We start from the raw sequence: 19,394 nt of genomic DNA, 5'->3' as shown, positions 1-19,394 counted from the left end.
CCATGTGGGCTCCAGTTAGAGTCCCAGCTGCTCCACTTCTCATCCAGCTCCCTGCCAATGCACCTGGGAAGGCAGTGGAAAGTGGCCCAAGTGCGCCCATGCAGGAAACCCAGAAGAAGCTGCTGGTTCCTGACTTTGGCCTGGCCCAGCTTCAGCCATTGTGGCCATTTGGAAAGTGAATCCACAGATGGAATCTCTCTGTCTCTCTCTAACTCAGACTCTCAAATAAATAAGTCATTTTTTAAAAAAAGAACTATGGAATGGCCTTTTGAAGGCTCAGTTACATTGCCAGCTAGGTGGCAGTATCTTCCAGGACTGTGACAAAATTCTCTAGCAGGCTGTGCTCATGTATTTTCTGCATCCGCCAAGCACCGCTGTTTCTCTGATAGCCTGGATTTATGGGTCCTGAATTCAAAGGGTGGAAATGGGAAGGGTATCACTGTTAGCCATTGGAGACTCACTACACTAGCATAATTTTTGCTTTCTGTTCCTGCAACTTATGCTCTGCTGGTCTAGAGGTCTTTGTTCCAGAGGGAGGAATACTTCCACCAGGAGAGATGACCATCATTCTGTTTCACTAGAAGTTAAGAGTGTCACTTTGGGCTCCTTAAGCTTCTGAGTCAAAGAAAGGAGATCGGGCACAGGCTGGGATGACTGATCTTGACTACCTTGGGTAAACTGGACAAGGGAAGCAGGAAGAGTATGCCTGTTATATAGGAGATTCTTTAGGGTGTCTCTTAGCATCATCATGCCCTGTGATTAAGGTCAATAGAAAACCATAACAATCCAATCCAGGCAGACTGTAGGCTCCTTAGTAATGAAGGTTTAGATCACCCTGCCAAGTAAACATCTTGACAGCTGAGTGGCTTGCTGAAGGCTAAGGGACTATAAAACAGGAAGTAGAAGAAGGTAGTTACAAACAGCAGCTCCAATCAAGTGATCCATTACAGAAATGAGGACTGCAGTCTTCAGGAATAGTTCTACCTTATTTTGTTATGAATATATTTGTGTGTACATATACATATATTAATGGAATAGCTTTGTTTTATTTCCTCTTATTCTCCTCTTGTATAACATAAAATGTGTTGACTTAATAGGATTTACGTATATTTAATTTCATATCATTGTATTTGAGTTACAGGACATCAGGAGAAGAGTAAACATCACTCAAGGACTTTACGTGCATTTCAGCTGTACACAAGATAATTGTAGCATATTTGGAAAAATTATGACCTTGTTACCGCCTTCATTTGGTGATTAAGAATGGTTTAAGGAAATGTGTATGGGTGCCAAGTTGACAAGGAATAGAATTATGATGACTAATTTTATGTGTCAACCTGACTGGGCAGAGTGATGCCCAGATATCTAGTAAAACATTATGTCGTTCTCTCTGTCTCTCTCTCTCTCTCACTGTCCACTCTGCCTGTCAAAAAACAAAACAAAACAAAACAAAACATTATTTTGGGGAGGATTTGTGAGGTTGCTTTTCAGAAGAGATCAACATTCGAATCAACAGACTGAGCAAAGAAGGCCCTGAAGCATGAGTGGACAGCATCCAACACGTTGAGGGCCCAAATCAAACAGGATGGCAGAGGATGGGTGTTGTCTTGTTTGGATTCTTCCGTGGTGGTGGGGGTAAGATGCGCAGATGCACGGAGTCACGACAGACACCAGGAGTTGGGCAGAAGCAAGCTTAGTGGCAAGCAGCTCACAAACTTGTTTATTTCAGTCAGTGCAGCAGCTTATATAGGGGTTCTAGCCAATCAGCTCAGAGGGCGTTTCTTTAGTTGGCCTATAGGTGCTGGTTGCTGGGCAGAGTACTTGTGTGGCTGCTCCCTGCCGCCATTTCCTGGTCGCTCAGTTGCACGTCACTTGTGGCTGCCAGTGCCATCTTCTGTGATGGCCCTGTTTTCCCCACAGAAGGGCATAGTCACTCTCTCTGCTTGAACAGGAGCATCCATCTTCTCCTGTCCTTGAACATCAGTGTTCCTGGTTATGAGGCCTTCAGATATGGACTACAACTACAATACTGACTTCCCTGGGCTTCCAACCTGCAGACAGCAGATCATGAATCGTTTCAACCTCCATAATCACATGAGCTGACTCCTTATTATATGTGTGCATGTGTGTGTATCCTATTGATTTTGTAATTCTTTCAAGTCTGTATTCTTTGTCATGTGTGGCCACAGAATTTCTAGTCACTTTGGTGGTCAGTTAGTGATCAGACAGCCATTTCCTTAAACTCTTGGAACCACTATGGCTACTAGCCTTTGCTGAGGGGCATGGCGCATGTGTGTTTGGGCAGACCTTCAACGCTCCAGCACACAGTTAAAGGCTCTGCCTTAGCCTTCACAGTCTACTTTCGCAGGAGCTCAATGTTTCAATCAGAAGTGAGAATGTGGACTCTTGTCAGGTCTTTCCTGAGCATGTACACAAACCTGAGTATGTCCATGATTTTCTAGAGTCCCAGGAAAGCATCAGATATTTTCAAAAACTGTATGGATATCTCATTCCTGAACTTTGTGGGAAAAAAAAGAGTTTGGGTTAGTTTGTCATTTCCTCCCAACTGTTACTGCCCTCTTGGACAGCCAGAAATCTTAAAAATTGCCTGAAATTGCTTTTGACAAATGCCTCCTGGGAAAAAGTTTGCACCCTGCCTGAGCTGCAAGTCAGGCCAAATACAGATATCCCTGCTAGTGAGTTCTTCCAGGGAATGACTGGACAAGTCAAATTGTCACTATTCTTTGTGAATGAGTTATTCGAAGGCTGGTTATGCTTCCCCTGTTGGCTACAAAAGATGAGAAAATAGGTTGTAGATTTTTTTGTAAAATTTTATTTAAGATATACAAGTTTCATGTATTTCATATATACAGATTTAGGAACATAGTGAAAGGATCCTAGGATTTAAAGAGAGGGGAATGGGACGAGTGCAAGATAAAAGAGCATAAAACTCACTATTTTTACCTTATCTGCTATTTTTCTTGCATAAAACACTGAGTGATGAAAGCTACTGGTTAATTTCTAAAGTCCCCCAGACGTTAATTCAGACATTTTTGACAGTTTTGTCAATATTTGCATACAGGAGAGAAATTTCCAAGATCCTCTCTCTGCTGTGTTCAGTGACATCACTCTCTCCATGATCACTGTTGTAACATTTCTCCTAACATTCTTTGAGTATAAACTGGATTCTAGAAGTTATCATGGCCATTGTGAAGTGGAAGCCTCTGGTTCTATAAAGGGACGACCAGCAAAGTCCTCAAAACTGCAGGCTATGTATTTTGTTTAAGCATAAGATCCATAGCAACAGAGGCAGAGAGAAGAAGAGGTCAGTGAAGAAGGAACTCGTGTGAACAGGACAATTGCTTTTTTAGCAATGCTTCTCAACTACTAGCAAATGGTCTTCCGGAACTAGACAAGGAGAGGATTTTCATTGTCTATTCATCTTAAAATGAACATCACCCTATTCCCCACATTTTGAAATAGAGAATATTTTGGGAACAAAAGGAAGGGTGGTTTGATTTCCAGTCCCCAATTCTTGTGAGGGTGGAAAACACAGCTACTCAGTCTTGACACATCAAGAGAAGAAAGGTCATGTGTGGACAGAATTATTTCCCCTCAACTCCACATGTTGAAGTCCTACACCCCAAAGTAACTGCATTTGGAGACAGAACCTTTAAGCAGGAAGTTGAGGTGAAATTGGGTCATAACAGCGAGGCTCTTGTACAATAAAATTGATGTCCTCGTAAAATGAAGAAGATACCAGGAGTGGAGCAGCCAGGACTTGAACCAGCACGCACATGAAATTTTGACATTGCATATGAGTGGCGACTTTACTCGATACACCACAATGCCAGCTTCAGAGTACATGTGTTTGATAACCAGCTCTGGCTCTTGATTCCAGCTTTCTGACAATTCAGACCCGGGAGGCAGCAGTGATAGTTCAAGTAATTGTATTCCTGCCACCCATGTGAAAGACTTGGATGGGGTTCCTGGGGCCTGGCTTTGGCCCAGTCCAGTCTCAGCCATTGCACGTATATAGGGAGTGAGTCAGTAAATGGAAGCTCCCTCTCTCTATTTCGCTCTCTGAGTGTCTCTCTGCATCACATATAAATAAATAAATAAATGTTTAAAAAGTTATGAACTCAGATATTTGGATGAGGAGATTGCTAAGCAAAGCGTTGCAAGTGAGGACTGGTTTCTTATTGCTTCTAATAAAATGCAAAAAGAAAGAGGTAAATTGAAGGAATTGTTAAGCAAACACAAACCAGAATTTGAAAATTTAGAACAGGCTTGGCCTATGCATTTTGCAAAAACCAAGAAAATATATTCTGGGAAAAATATACAGGTTTGGCTGGAAAATCAATTTGATAAAAAAGTTTCATATATTACTTATACATTTAATCAAACATATTAGTAGAAGCCAATAATAGAGATACAATTATATCAGCAGAGATACTATCGCCTTGGACTAAGGGACAGAAACAAGACAAAATGAAAGAAGGCTGTTGGACTTCTGGAATTCTAGAAGCTGGGCCAATAGAGCTCTGGCTGTGAACATTCATTGTCTCTGAAGAAAAGTGAAGAATGACCCTTGGAGGTGCTGCAAAGGCTGACAGTATTGCCATTGCAACTTCAGGCCTGGGTGTTGGGGCTATCTCCTCTTCAGTTTCTGAGGGGAATGCTGTCTCCTCCTTGGTTTCAGCAGGTCAGGCTGCTCAGAGGCCAGGCCACAGCCCCGAGTCTTGTGAGTGAGGCTACTGCCTAGAATGGTGGAGACAGGGCTTCCACACAAAATCGTGGAGGTGTCACTGTTACCTCAGTGGCATTGGCAGGCAAAGCATCAAGCTAAAGAGGATTATTTTTTGGTTTTAACATGCAAAAGAATTTCCTTGCTAGATTTCAGACTTGCTGGATATACTCAACCCCTTTCTTAATTTCTCTGTCTTGGAAAGGAAATGTTTATTCCCTGCCTGTTCTAGCACTGCGTTTTGGAAGCGCTACTTGTCTAGTTTCATAGGTTCACAGCTGAACGGGAATTGTGCCTCAGGACGCATCATAACTTGAGTCTCACCCATCCCTGATTTAGATAATACTCGTGTTTAGATAAAACTGTAGACTTGGAATTGATGCTGGAATGGGTTAAGACCTTTGGGCTGTTGGGGTGAATGCATTTTGTGTGTGAGGACATGAGTTTTAGAAGGTGGAGTGTTATGGACTGGATTATGTTGTCTGCCCCAAATTTATATGTTGAAACCCTGGTTCCCAGTGGAACTTTATGTGAAAATAAATAGAACAGGTAATTAAGGTTAAATGAGGTAATAGGGTTGAACTCTAACCCAATAGGACTGCTGTCCTTATTAGAAGAGGAAGAGAGGGGCTGGTGTTGTGGTGTACTGGATTAAGCTGCCACCTGCGAAGCCATCATCCCATATGGGCACCCGTTTGAGTCCTGGCTGCTCTGCTTCCAATCCAGCTCCCTGCTAATGGCCTGAGAAAAGCAGTGGAGGATGGCCCATGCTACCCATGTGGGAGACATGGTGGAAGCTCTGGGTCCTGGCTTCCACCTAGCCCAACCCCGGCTATTGCAGCCATTTACAGAGTGAGCCAGCAAATGGAAGATTCTCTCTCTCTCTCTCTCTCTCTCTCTCTCTCTCTCTCCATGTCTCTGACTTTCAAATAAATAAATAAACCTAAAAAAAAGAAGAGGAAGAGACATCAGGAGTGCATGCACTCAGAAAGAAAGGCCATATTATCACACAAAGACATCTGTTAGCCAAGGAAGACTCAGGAGAAAGCAAACCTTCCAGCACTTATGTCTTTGACTTCCAGCCTCCAGAAGTGTGAGAAAATAAATTTCTGTTGGTTGAGTCACCTAATCTGTAGTATTTTGTTATGGCAGCCAGAGGAGTCTAACCCAAGTATTATCCTGGATGGAGTCCTGGAACAGAAAGAGGGTCTTAGGGAAAAATCAGTGAAGTATGAAGGAATCATACCCTGTGTACTGAATTCTCTGTGCTATCTTCATAACTTTCCTGTACTTCTAACACTGTTCAATACTTATTTTAGCGAAAATGAAGAGCATAGAGGTATTCGAAGCCCGTAGGCGCAGGGCAACAGAGGCCTGTAAAGAAGGTTTTGGATGTCACAGGGCAGCAACATTGTCTCCCCCGCTAGCCCTCTCTTTAGACACATACCAGAGCTCACTCTAATTCTCCTTCTGGGCTTCCTTCCAGTGTATGAAGCAAGGTGTGTATCACTTCTGATTCATCTCCCCTGCAGTCATAGCACAAATGTTTGTGTTGGAAATAGATCATGCTCTAGGAAAATGAAAAATCGGATGGTATTTCAAGTCCCCAGTTTCTGTGAAAACAGTGCAACTGCTGTTTTTCAGTCTCGCAGAGGGAGAGAAGATGAGGTCACCGAATCTCCCGGGGCCCAGGTAGTAGAGGCCTGTGAAGGATATGCAGGTATTTAGAGGGAAAGCCTTACATCTCAGCTCAAGCTGCTCCAAGCCAACAGAGAGAGCAATCCTCTGAGGAGCTGCCTCCCAACAACCTCCCTCTGGGAACCTTTTGTTCTACCAATTAAGGTAAAATTCGGTCATTCTCAATTCCCCTTTCTATAGATTTTCCTTGCAAATAATAAGAAAAAAAATGTAAACAGGAGCCATATGGAATTCCAGGCTCCTGGGGCTGTAAAGGCGTTACCAGAGCAATGCTCTTAACACAAGGAAACAAGTTATGAAGTTGTAAGATAGGATCCACAGGGCCAGAAGCCCATGAAGGAGTTAGTGTGAACCTGGCAGCTTGGCTTTCGCACCTCATCTGCCTCACTGTGGACGAACACCAGAGGTCCCCCTCAGATGCCACCCCCACCCTTTCTCCACTTCCATCCCAATGACCAAGTCTGGACTCTTTGATCTATCCCCTTTCTGAATCATGACACTTCTCCTATGAAAAGCCAGAAAGGGAAGAAGACGTTAGGCACCATGAGCCACCTGCCTCTATAGAAGCACTAACATAGCAGTGCCAATGAAATCAGAAAGGGAATATATGTGAGCCAGAGACACAGAGGAGCATTGACGTGTGAAGAAATTGCTACCATGAACAGGACAGCAAAGTTACCTGTTCCTTTGTCCCTGCTGCTTTTACTGCGAAGAAAGCTGTTACCCTGTGTCCCAGAGTGCTACTGAATGTGGGATAAAGAGGCAGGGAGTTAGTTAAGGGATGTTGGAATTCCCCTGCAATGGAACAGTAGTAGCCCTTTGGCTGTAGGTTTGATCCACCCACCTGCCCAGGATGCACTTGTTGCATCCAGGACAAGGGCGCATGCTAACACTCCACCCTATGTGCATATCCAATTGTGGTACCACCACCTTCTTTATAGAAAGAAGTGAAAGGCATAAGAGAGCTCTGTTTCCACCTTCGAACACATTCAGACATACCGCTCTCGTGTGCACTCTTCCTATAGGCAATCCTTTGGTTCAGATAGACCTCTCCCACTCTCCCATGAAGCCATCCTCAGATGAGCCCTCCCAATTATAGGTACAATTTTTGGTTTTGCCTCTCTCTACTGTTTATAGGTAATCCTTTGGCCCATTTATGTTGGGTGCTTCTCAGTGTGGGGCAAGCGTACATTCACGCGTGGATGTGTACTTATTCACTCACTGCCAAATGAACTGTGTTCCAATTTGCATAAAATACCAGCTTCTGCTTAGTATTTCTACATCTGCAGAAGACAAGAACCTGCATCAAAATTAATATGTTCATTGCCCACACGACTACAAGACAACCTTCCACTGATTCCCTCTCTTATTTCTTTAAATGAGACAAAGGTAATCCTTGACCACTTTCCCCCACATTTTGACCCTTGGATATAGTTAAACCTGGAAAAAGGTAGGAAATTTTGCAACTGTAGTCCTTTAGGTTTACAAAACTACAATATCATGGCAGGCATGTAACCTAGCAGTTAGGACACTGCTTGGTTGCCTGCATCCTATATCAAAGCACCTGGGTTTGATAAGCTGGCTCTGGCCCCTGTTTCTAGTTTCCTGCTAATGCGGACTCTAGGAGGCAGCAGTGATGGCTCAATTAGTTCAGTTCCTACGGCCCATACTGAGGACCTAGATTGCATTCCCAGCTTCGGCCCAGCCCAGCCTCGGCCATTTCAGGCACTTGGAGAGTGAATCAGCGGATGGGAGTTTTCTGTTCCCTCTCCCCTCTCCCCTCTCCCCTTTCCCTCCCTCTCTCCCTCCCTCCCTCACTTCTTCCTCTCCCCCTTTCCCTCTCAAATAAATAAATAAATAATAAAAAAACCCTCCAATACCCCAACAGTGTAGAAGAAACAAGATTCTGGGCCCCGCAGGGCAGAAGCATGTGAAACTTATAGCCCTTACAGATCATTTTCTAAACACCTGTAAAGAAAAAGCTAGTAGAGTTAAGTTACCAAAGCAAGACTTTCTATTTTCCAGGAACTTCCGCTTTCATTTTAGGGTCTGTGGTCAGAAAACATTTCCAGCGTCTTCCCACTTAGTCTTCTTCCCTGCCTACTCCAGCAAGTGACCATGTGTGTATGACAACAATGTTATATATGTGTGTGAATATATATATATATATATATATATGAATATGGATAGAAGTTGATGTTCATGATCTGTGTTTGTATATTCATGTGACATGTAAAATAGGTTAATGTATTTTCCATTTGCAAAATGGGAAATCCCTTAGCTTTAATTAAAAGAAAGGAGAATTCAAATCAAATCCACAATGAAATATCACCTTATATCCATTAGGATGACTGACACTAAAAAAATAAAAATTGGGGCTCATTGTTTGGCCTGGCGCGTAAAACACTGTATAGTATCCCATATCAAAGTGTCTAGGCATTAGAGGAGTGACTCAGCAGATGGGAGCACATTTGCTCTCTCTTTGTCTCTTAAATAAATAACCTTGATAAAAACAAAATGTTTGTATCAAACTAACAGGCTCCTTTACAACAAAAGAAACAGTCAACAGAGTGAAGAGACAACCAGTAGAACGGCAGGATTTCTTTGCAAGCTATTCATGTGATAAAGAGCCAACATCCAGAATATATAAGGAACTCAAAAAAAAAAAAAGCTTGACAACAAGAACAATAAAATAATCCAATTGGAAAGGAACAAAGGATCTGAAGAAGAAGACATACAAATAGCCAGCAAGTATATGAAAATATGCTCAATATCACTACCTACCAGGGGAAAGCAAATTAAAACCACAATGAGATATCATCTCACTCTTGTCAGAAAGACTAAAAAAAAAGCAAGAAATAACAAATGCTGGTGAAGATGCAGAGAAAAAGGAAACACTTACACAGTGCTGATGGGAATTTAAATTAATGCAATCATTATGGAAAATAGTGTTGAGATTCCTCAAAAGATTATAAATACATCTAACATACGACTCAGATATCCAGCTGCTGGGTATACATGCAGAGGCAATGGAGTCAGCATATCAAAGAGATCTGCACTCCCATATTTATTGCACCACTATTTACAAAAGCAAAGCTATGTAATCAACCAAAGTGTCCATTAATGGAGAAAAGGATAAAGAAAATGTCACACACACACACACACATATTATGGTGGAATATTATTCAGCCATAAAAAGAATGAGATATTGATATTTTCAGCAAAATGAATGGTACTAGAGGACATTATGCTAAGTGAAATAAGCCAGACAGACACAGAAAGGCAAAAGCAGCACGTTCTCTTTCATATGTAGAAGTTAACAAAATTGATTTCAAATATACAAGAGATTAGAATAATGATTATGAGGGTAGAAGGGAGAGAAAGTAGAGTGAGATTGGATAACAGGTACCAAAATACAGTTAGATAGTAGGAATAAATTGGGAACTTATATAGCACAGTTGGGTGACCAGTTTATAATAATCTATCATATATTTTATGAAGAACCAGAAAAGAAGAACTGGAAGGATCCAAACACAAAGAGACAATATACAGATGGAAATAACTACTTTCCTCAATTTGATCAGTACACATTGTATAAATGCACTAAAATATCACACTGTACCCCATCAATATGTATAATTACTATGCTAATTTAAAAATTAAATTAAAAAAACTATTATCAAGGATGTGAGCAAATTGGAAAACTTGCACATTGTTGGTGGGAATGTGAAATGGTATGGGTACTGGGGTTGGCGCTGTGGCACAGCAGGTAAAGCCACCGCCTGCAGTGTCCGCATCCCATATGGGCGCCGGTTCGGTTCCTAGCTGCTCCTCTTCTGATCCAGCTCTCTGCTATGGCCTGGGAAAGCAGTAGAGGATGGCCCAAGTCCTTGGGCTCCTGTACCCGCGTGGGAGACCCGGAAGAGGCTCCTGGCTCCTGGCTTCGGATCGGCCCAGTTCTGGTCATTGCGGTCATTTGGGGGGTGAACCAGCAGATGGAAGACCTCGTTTTCTCTCTCTCTCTCTCCGTCTCACTCTCTCTCTCTCTCTCTGCTTCTGCCTCTCTGTAACTTGGCCTTCAAATAAATAAATAAATCTTTTAAAAAAATGGTAATGGTACTGCAGAAAAGAGTGTAGAGATTCCTCAAACATTCAACATAAATTACCCTATGACCTGGCAGTTCTGCAACTGATTATGTATGCAAAAAATTGGAAGCAAAATATCATAGAACTACCTGCACACTACTGTTCCTAGCAGCATTACTCAAAGTGGAGTTATGGAGAGATCTATCCTCTGTATGATGCCTTGTAGCTAAGGTCTACACAAAAAAAGTTTGGAAACTTCGCGATCTCTCTCACTTTTATGCCCTTTAAAGTAATGATCTCACAGCCGGCGCCTCGGCTCATTAGGCTAATCCTCCGCCTTGCGGCGCCGGCACACCGGGTTCTAGTCTTGGTCGGGGCACCGATCCTGTCCCGGTTGCCCCTCTTCCAGGCCAGCTCTCTGCTGTGGCCAGGGAGTGCAGTGGAGGATGGCCCAGTGCTTGGGCCCTGCACCCCATGGGAGACCAGGAGAAGCACCTGGCTCCTGCCATTGGATCAGCGCGGTGCGCCGGCCACAGCGCACCTACCGCGGCGGCCATTGGAGGGTAAACCAATGGCAAAAGGAAGACCTTTCTCTCTGTCTCTCTCTACTGTCCACTCTGCCTGTCAAAAAAAAAAAAAAGAAGAAGTAATGGTCTCACATCGCTTTTTAAATGCATTTATTTTAAGAAAGAGAGAGAGAGAGAAAGCTCCCTTCATCCATTCATCCCTCCCTCTGGCTATTCACTCCCCAAGTGCCTGCCACTGCCCCAGGCAAGGAACAGAAGCTGGGAGCCTGGAATTCAGGTTCCGTCCTGGTCTCCCGCATGGGTGACTGGAATCCAACAACGTGAGCTAATAGCGCTGCCTCCTAGGGTGTGTATTGGCAGGAAGCTGTAGCTTCCTGAGAGTGGAGCTCAGTCTCCCACGCAAGCATTCCAATATGGGGTGCAGGTATACTGACATCTTAACTGCTAAAGCCAAATGCCCAATCCTTACATAACCTTTAAAAATGTTTTTGTATTGTGGCAAAATACATGTGATATAACATTTTATATTTTAACTTTTTTTTAACTTTTATTCAATTAATATAAATTTCCAAAGTACAGCTTAAGGATCACAATGGCTTCCCCCCCCCATAACTTCCCTCCCACCCGCAACCCTCCCCTTTCCCGCTCCCTCTCTCCTTCCATTCACATCAAGATTCATTTTCAATTCTCTTTATATACAGAAGATCAGTTTAGCATATATTAAGTAAAGATTTCAACAGTTTGCACCCACACAGAAACACAAAGTAAAAAATACTGTTAAAGTACTAGTTATAGCATTAAATCACAATGTACAGCACATTAAGGACAGAGATCCCACATGAGGCGTAAGTGCACAGTGACTCCTGTTGTTGACTTAACAAATTGACACTCTTGTTTATGGCACCAGTAATCACCCTAGGCTGTCGTCATGAGTTGCCAAGGCTATGGAAGCCTTTTGAGTTCACTGACTCTGATCATATTTAGACAAGGTCATAGTCAAAGTGGGAGTTCTCTCCTCCCTTCAGAGAAAGGTACCTCCTTCTTTGATGACCCGTTCCTTCCACTAGGATCTCACGTGCAGAGATCCTTCATTTAGGTCATTTTTTATTTTATTTTAACTTTTAAAAATATATTTATTTATTTATGTTAAAGAAAGAAAGATAAATAGGGAAACAGAGAGAGAGAGAGAGAGAGATCTTCCATCTGCTGGTTCACTCCCAAATGTGTGCAACAGCTAGCACTAGGCCGGAGTGGAAGATAAAGCCAGAAGACAGGAGCTCGATCTGGGCTTCCTATGCGTGTGGCAGGAACCCAGGTGCTTAAGCCATTAGAGTTAGCCTGTGGTATGCATTAGCGAGACACTGGAATGGAAGCGGAGTCAGGACACAAACCCAGGGACTCTGATATGAGATCCGTGTGTCTCAAGTAGCATCGTCACTGCCATGCCAAATGCCTGCCCCTTAAGTATTTTAAGTGCGCAATACGCTGGCATCAATTAGATTCACGGTATTGTACATTCATGAGCACCGCTTCCGAAGCTTCCTCATCTCCCGTGCAGCTGTAGCACTAAGCACGAACTCCTCATTCCCCTTCTCCTCTCAATCCTGGTGATCTCCAATCCAACAGGGATGGTGCTGTAGCATATATGTAGAAGTCCACTCCTTTTTGTGGCTCAATAACACTCCATTTGGGGTATATGCCACATTTTGTGTCTCATTCATCAGTTGATGGACACTAGGATTGTTTCTACTTTGTGACAATTGTAAATAATACTTCAGTGAACATGGGTGCGGGACTATCTGCTCAAGTCCTGTGTTAAATTCCTTGGGTTCTATACCTAAGAGTGGATTGCCGGGTCATATACTAATTTTATATTTAGTATTATAAGAAACTTAAATGTTTTCCAAAATGGTTACATCATTTTCCATTCGCAGAAGCAATGTACAAGGGTTCCAATTTCTTCACGTGACTGCCACCACTTTTTTTTAATTGTAGCCATCCTGATAGGTATGAAGTAGTATCTCATTGTGGTTTTGATTGTGCTTCCCTAATTATTTATGAAGTTAAACATTTTTAGGTGATCATTAGCCATTTGTGGGTCTTCTTTGGATAAATATCTATCCAAGACCATTGTCCATTGCTAATTGAATTTTTGTCTTCTTATTTTTGAGTTGCAACTATTTTTTATATATCCCAGATATTAAACCCTCATCAGATATAGGATCTGCAAATATTTTCTTACATTCTGTGTATTTTCTTTTCACTTTCTTGATGACAATGTTTGAAACACAAAAGTGTTTAGTTTTGATCTAGCCCAGTTTATCCGTTTTTTCTTCCTTGTTCACATTATATCCCTTTTAAAGTTTTCCTAGGTAGGCTCCCTTGAGCCGTCATCTACTCTGAAAAAAGTTTCAAGGATCAGTCCTAGTTTATTTAAGAAACCAACAGATGGTGCTCCTTTTTATGTAGTAAAAAGAGTAAAACATGACATAAGCCCATCACTCTAGTTCTATAGAGGTCTTAAGACAGCACTTTTGTGTAAATGGAAGCAAAAGAATGGAGTAAGGGAGGGCTGTTAAACAACAAAGCCTGGGGCTGGTGCTGTGGCTGAGTAGGTTAAGAATCTGCCTGCAGTGCCGGCATATGGCATCCCATATGGATGCCAGTTCGAGTCCTGGCTGCTCCTCTTCCCATCCAGCTCTCTGCTATGGCCTGGCAAAGCCCCTGTGCCCAAGTGGGAGACCTTAAGGAAGCTCCTGACTTTTGGCTTCTGGCTTCTGATTGGTCCAGCTCCAGCCATTGCGGCCATTTGGGGAGTGAATCAATAGAAAACTCTCTCTCTCTCTCTCTCTCTCTCTCTGCCTCTTAAGTAAACAAATAAGTCTTAAAAAATAACAAAACCTGCAAGAAGTGGAGTCTAGAGGCCATATCAATACACTTTTTCTGTAAAGACTTAACGTAGTAAATATTTCAGGCTATGTGAGACAAGAGACAAAATCAAGGATATTGTATGGCAGAGAAAACACATTTACATGAATTTTTGGACAAAATAAAAATATAACGATAATTGAGAGTATTTTTTTGAATTACAGGTATGCTAACAAGAAAAATTGATTATTTTGAGGGTAACTGTTTTTGCTTAATTGGAGTTCAAAGTTAGTATTTCCTATCATCAAAATTGATCACAGGCATTCATCTGTTAATGCTGATCTGAAATGAAATTTTATGTATTTCATCCTGGAAAATGTCCTCTTACACAAACATGTACTGTCACATACTGATATCAGTTCATGAGCATATGATTTTCTTTTCTTCTTTTGACACAATTTGGTACTTTCTAGTACATTCAATGGAGTTGTGAAACCATCACCATAATCAATTTTAGAACATTTTGGCCTCAAAAAGAAGCTCATGCCTGTTAACAGTCATTATTTCCTGGCAAACTCCCTGCCCCCAGCTGTAGGTAATCCATAATAGTGTCCCAGGCTTGCCTATTGTGGACACATCTTGTAAGAGGAATTGTAGTCTTTTTTCGCTGGTATAAGAGTATGATTTCAATTGAGCAAAATCTTCACTTGGAAGGTATTTGCAGATTTATATTAAATTCTCCTTTTGATATTTGCCTTGTATCATGTCTCTATGCTGTGATTAATCACTTTTAATTGAAGGTTAGGTGGAAGCTCCTCAATCTCGCAGTTAAATGGATTTTGAAATGGAGCTCAAATTATAGCAGTAAAATTTAACTGTTGCTAAGCTATTGAACTGCTGTGTGGTAAGACAAGTCAAGGTATTCAGCTTCTATTTATGACAAAAATATGGAACTGATGATGATTAATTCCACGAGAGTGAATGAGGGTCACTATTGGCACCACTGGTTCAATAATACATGATAGATACAAAACTTTACCTGATGAAAATAACACAATGAAAATCGGAGACTTTACAAATCTTATGTTTTCCAAAGTTACATAAACGTGACTAACACCGTCTTTTCCAAAAATGCTTTACCACCACCAGCAATAACAAACATTAGCTTATTCCACTTCGCATGTGTTGCATTGGTGATTTTTCAACCTCTTTCATCGTGTTCTCACGGGTAGCTTTCCACACATACATGCGAATTCTTTAGTCACTTTAAAACTTGGCGTCGACTTTTCAAATAAACAATAACAACTGAATACTTTCAATAGCATCTGTCAGTTCACCAAGAGCCAAGGAAAACCACTCAATGCTGTGTGCCTTGTTTTTTAAATGGACTATTAATTTGCTCCTATTAGCCTCAGTTCTTCAAGAAACTATCCTTGCCAAAAACTAATAATCTTAAACGAGTTTGTTTTTTCTGGACACATCTCTTCAGCTGCTGCAATCAACACAATTTAATACATTCACCATTGGTAAATAGCTTTCCTTGCTTGGTTAACACATGAAGTACCGAGAAACTTCCTTCTTGTTGCCGTCTCATTTCTTTTTGTTTGTATTTGTGAAGCTCTACTATGATTAAATATTCTGTTTTGAACTTTCTAATTTTTCTGACCATTGCTTTCTTTGGAGTTGAGGATATTGCTATCAGTGCGTGGTTTAGTAATGGTAAGGCTTTGTGCGTTCTTTTAGCACAACTACCATCGTGTTGCATAATAACTACAACACTTTGGTACCTAATTTGCTAACAAATCCACACTCTACTGTGCCTTAAAAGTGTAACAATAGAAGTTATTTTTTTCTCTTTTTTTTTCTTCTTTTGACATGATGGTCACACACCAGTAATAGAAAAATGTTGCATTCCAGTAAATATATGAATGTATGCAACACCCCAAATCCCATGAAGTTACAGTTGTGCTACTGCAACTTGGAGTATACAACTCAGCAGTGCAAAACAAGGGTAATTGTAACATGGTCATTGTTACAACTGCTCTGCTGCTATGGCATGCAAACAGTCACAGGCAATTTGAACATTAAAGAATATGGCTATGTTCCAGAAAACCTGTATTTACGAATGCAGAAATTTGAATTATGTAAATGTTTCACTTGTCATTCTGTATTCTGCTTTTGATTTTTTTCCAACTATCTACAAATGTAAAAACCATGGCCTGGATTCCACCACAGATTGCTGACCTGTGGTCTAAAGACTTCAGCGTGGCTGCACCCCGTGCTGCTCACCCCATGCTTACCCCCTGTTCAAGGCCCAGCCCCCTTTGCTTGTGTCCATCATTGTGTGCGAAAGTGTTACCAGAATGTCTGAAAAGCTGCATATCATGTCACAGACATCACCTGGCTTTACGAGGACTCAATGCCCGGACATCATGGAGGACGGGACGCTGGGCCTGATAGGGGTTTCCTTGGCCTCTAAGCACATGGCTGTGCTGTTTTCATTGTTGCCCTGGGTGCTGAGGTACAGTGACCCAGCTGCAACATCTTCTCCACCCAAGACCATGCAGAAACTGCCATTGCCAAGGTCAGAATTCCAGTGGAAAGGCAAAAATGATGAGTAGCTACGGTGCACTGAACAGACACTGTACTTTAAGGATGGCTCTGGACCTCACCCACGTGATCCACACCAAGTACCCTCAGCTCCTGTCAGGAATGCAGGATGTCTCCGAGGAGACTATGACTTGGGTCCACAACCTCTGTGTAATTATGGCCAATGGGATCCTGAAATTGCCTGCCATCAATATCAGTGACTGTCACCACGATTGAATGTGACAATCTCTGTGGCTGCCAGGAGTCCCTCAGAGGTGGCAGCAAAGGCCACAGATGTGATCACTGCAGGACAGTTGGCACTGGTCGTGGGCTATGGTGAGGTGGGCAAGGCCTATATCCAGGCCTTGAGGGCTTTGGGGGTCCCACATTGTAGGCTTCCTTGGAGTGCTTTGAGGTGACCACCATGCATGAAGCCTTTAAGGAGAGCAACATCTTTGTCATTGCCATAGGTTGTGTGAACATCATCCTTGGGCAGCACTTTGAGCAGGTGAAGGATAAAGCCATGGTACATGACATTGGGCATTTTGATGTGGCGATTGATATCTGGTGGCTCAACAAGAATACTGTAGTAAGGTGAACATTAAGCCCTAGATAGATTGCTACTGGCTAAAGAATGTGTGCCACATCATCCTGTTGTCTGAAGACCAGCTGGTCAACCTGGGTCACCCAGCTTGGGGATGAACAATTCCTTCAAGAATCAGGTTCTGGCATAGATTTAGCTGTGGACTCACCCCAGAAATGACATGTCATGTTTCCATTCCTGCCAAAGAAACTGGATGAGGCAGTGGCTGAAGCCCACCTGGGAGAGCTGAATGTGAAGCTGACTGAGTTGACCTGAATGGAAGCCCAGTACCTTGGCATGTGATGGCCCTTTCAAGCCTGAGCACCAGCACACTGAGAGCCACACCTATCGTTCACCTTCCAGTGCCCAGGCCCTACCTCTCCTCCCCCAGAACAAGTGGCACTGCCTTTGCAATTGGTTTGTCAGTGATGTCCCCCATTGACTCCTTGGGGTTGGTCACTCAGTCTTTGGCCTATGCATTCCTCATACTATTCCAAGTAAGGCACAGGGAATTGAGAGGCCCCCCTCTTCAAGCCCTGATCACAATGGAGGTACAAGGGAGACATCATAGGGAACCATGAGCCCCAGGGTCTTAGAACGCCTAGGTCAGTCTTTCTTTAGGCAGGAAGTTGTAGCGGTGTCTCAAAGCCCAAGCACTTTACCAGATGGGCCTTGGCCTGACCTATAGTGTTAGACCCACGTGCTTTGTTTACAAGTTCGCTGGTTCCTCAGCCCATGGTGGAAGAGGAGGCGTGCTATCAAAGGACAGGAAGCAACTGTTGAAGGCTTAGTGCTGGGCCTTCTCATAAACCTCAGAACAATGAGTGAATGAGTGAGTTAGACCTTATTAGTCCTTTTAGTCCTTATTTTATAGGGGTTAGAATAACCCCTGTAAGAGACAGCCAAGGAAGGACAAGGGAGGGGACAGCCGGAGACTGAGAGGGGCCAACAAAATATAAAGCAGGCATAGACCCACTATCACTTTGTAGTATGATGGTTCCTATCACGACCCTGACTGGAAGAGATATTAATATGGCTTATAAGGTTTATTTAATGTTTTGAATGCTAAAAGATATCAAGAAGGTGGGTAAGTAAAGATGTTGGTGCCTAAAAGAAAAAAAAAAAAAACTCTAGAGTGGCTGTGTTGGCAAATTGTTATTCCACTTTTACCAACTTATCCAACTCTGATATTTATGATTGTTGTGACAATATAACATTTTCAGGGTCTTCCATCTTTGAGATTGTGTAGCTTTGCATATTACTGTGCACTCAAACATGCAGTGTGTGAGAGAGCTGGATACTGGTACACTGGGTTGAACCACTCCTTGGTTAACCCATTTTGGAGTGCCTGGATAGAGCCCTGCCTATTCGACACTTCCAATCCAGCTTCCTGCTAATGTGCCTAGGAGGCAGCAGATGATGGCCCAAGTACTTGGGTTCCTGTCAATGACATGGGGACTCTGGATGGAGTTCCTGGCCTCAACTGTTACAGGCATTTAGGGAGTGAACCAGCAAGTGGAAGATCTCTCTCTCTCTCTCTCTCTCTCCCCCTCCCCCTTGTCACTCTGTCTTCCAAATAAATGAACAAATAAATATTTTTAAAGTGTCATTTCATTATCACTAGGAGAAAACTTACCGAGACAAGCTTGTAACATACTGTAAAAATGAGCAAAAATTGGAATGTGCTGAGTAGAGGGTTGAGTCTTGTTTTGACAGCCCTTTCTTCATCCCACCTCTGTGTACCAACCTCACATAAATCTGGGGGTGATCATATGGCACATTCAAATCCATCGTGGATCCCTAGCTAGCCAAGGGCCATGAGACTCAGCCTGGTACCTGTGTGGCCTCACAGAACAGCCTCTCTAGCCTTACACCACTTCAAGGGGCAGGCCTGGCCAGTTCCTCTGAGGACAGGTCGGACACACTTGAACACAAACAGGAGAGGAGCATACAGACTTCGGTGTTTGGAACAGTGATGCACAGGGAAGACATTGCTCAGGTGAGATCAGCTTTGTAGTGCAAACGGAACACTCCCATCTTCCTCCTGGCTCTTCCTGACTGCCCCCTGCTGGTGCTGGGGCAGTGTTCTCCCCACCAGAGCTGTGAAGGAGCTGGCTCGCTTGCTTTCACTTGCGCCGGGTGAGGCAGAGAGCTATTCACCGCATCGCTCTGCGGGAAGGCGAGCGGATAGGGTGAAAACCAAAGCATCTTAGAAGCAACGAAAGGAAGAAGGAACATGGGAGTTGAAGCACAATAACAAATTCACAAAGCCATGGTGCTTTCTAGATGCTATATT

At 42.8% G+C, this 19,394-nt stretch overlaps 1 pseudogene; it reads left to right on the top strand.

Annotated features, from left to right (window-relative positions):
* Positions 1-6,337: 6,337 nt before the first annotated feature.
* LOC133752510 (adenosylhomocysteinase-like) lies at positions 6,338-17,540 on the top strand (annotated as a pseudogene).
* Positions 17,541-19,394: the final 1,854 nt, after the last annotated feature.

Source organism: Lepus europaeus, chromosome X (genome assembly GCF_033115175.1).
Source record: "Lepus europaeus isolate LE1 chromosome X, mLepTim1.pri, whole genome shotgun sequence".
Taxonomy (NCBI): Eukaryota; Metazoa; Chordata; class Mammalia; order Lagomorpha; family Leporidae; genus Lepus; species Lepus europaeus.
This window is presented reverse-complemented; position numbering and strand designations above follow the sequence as displayed.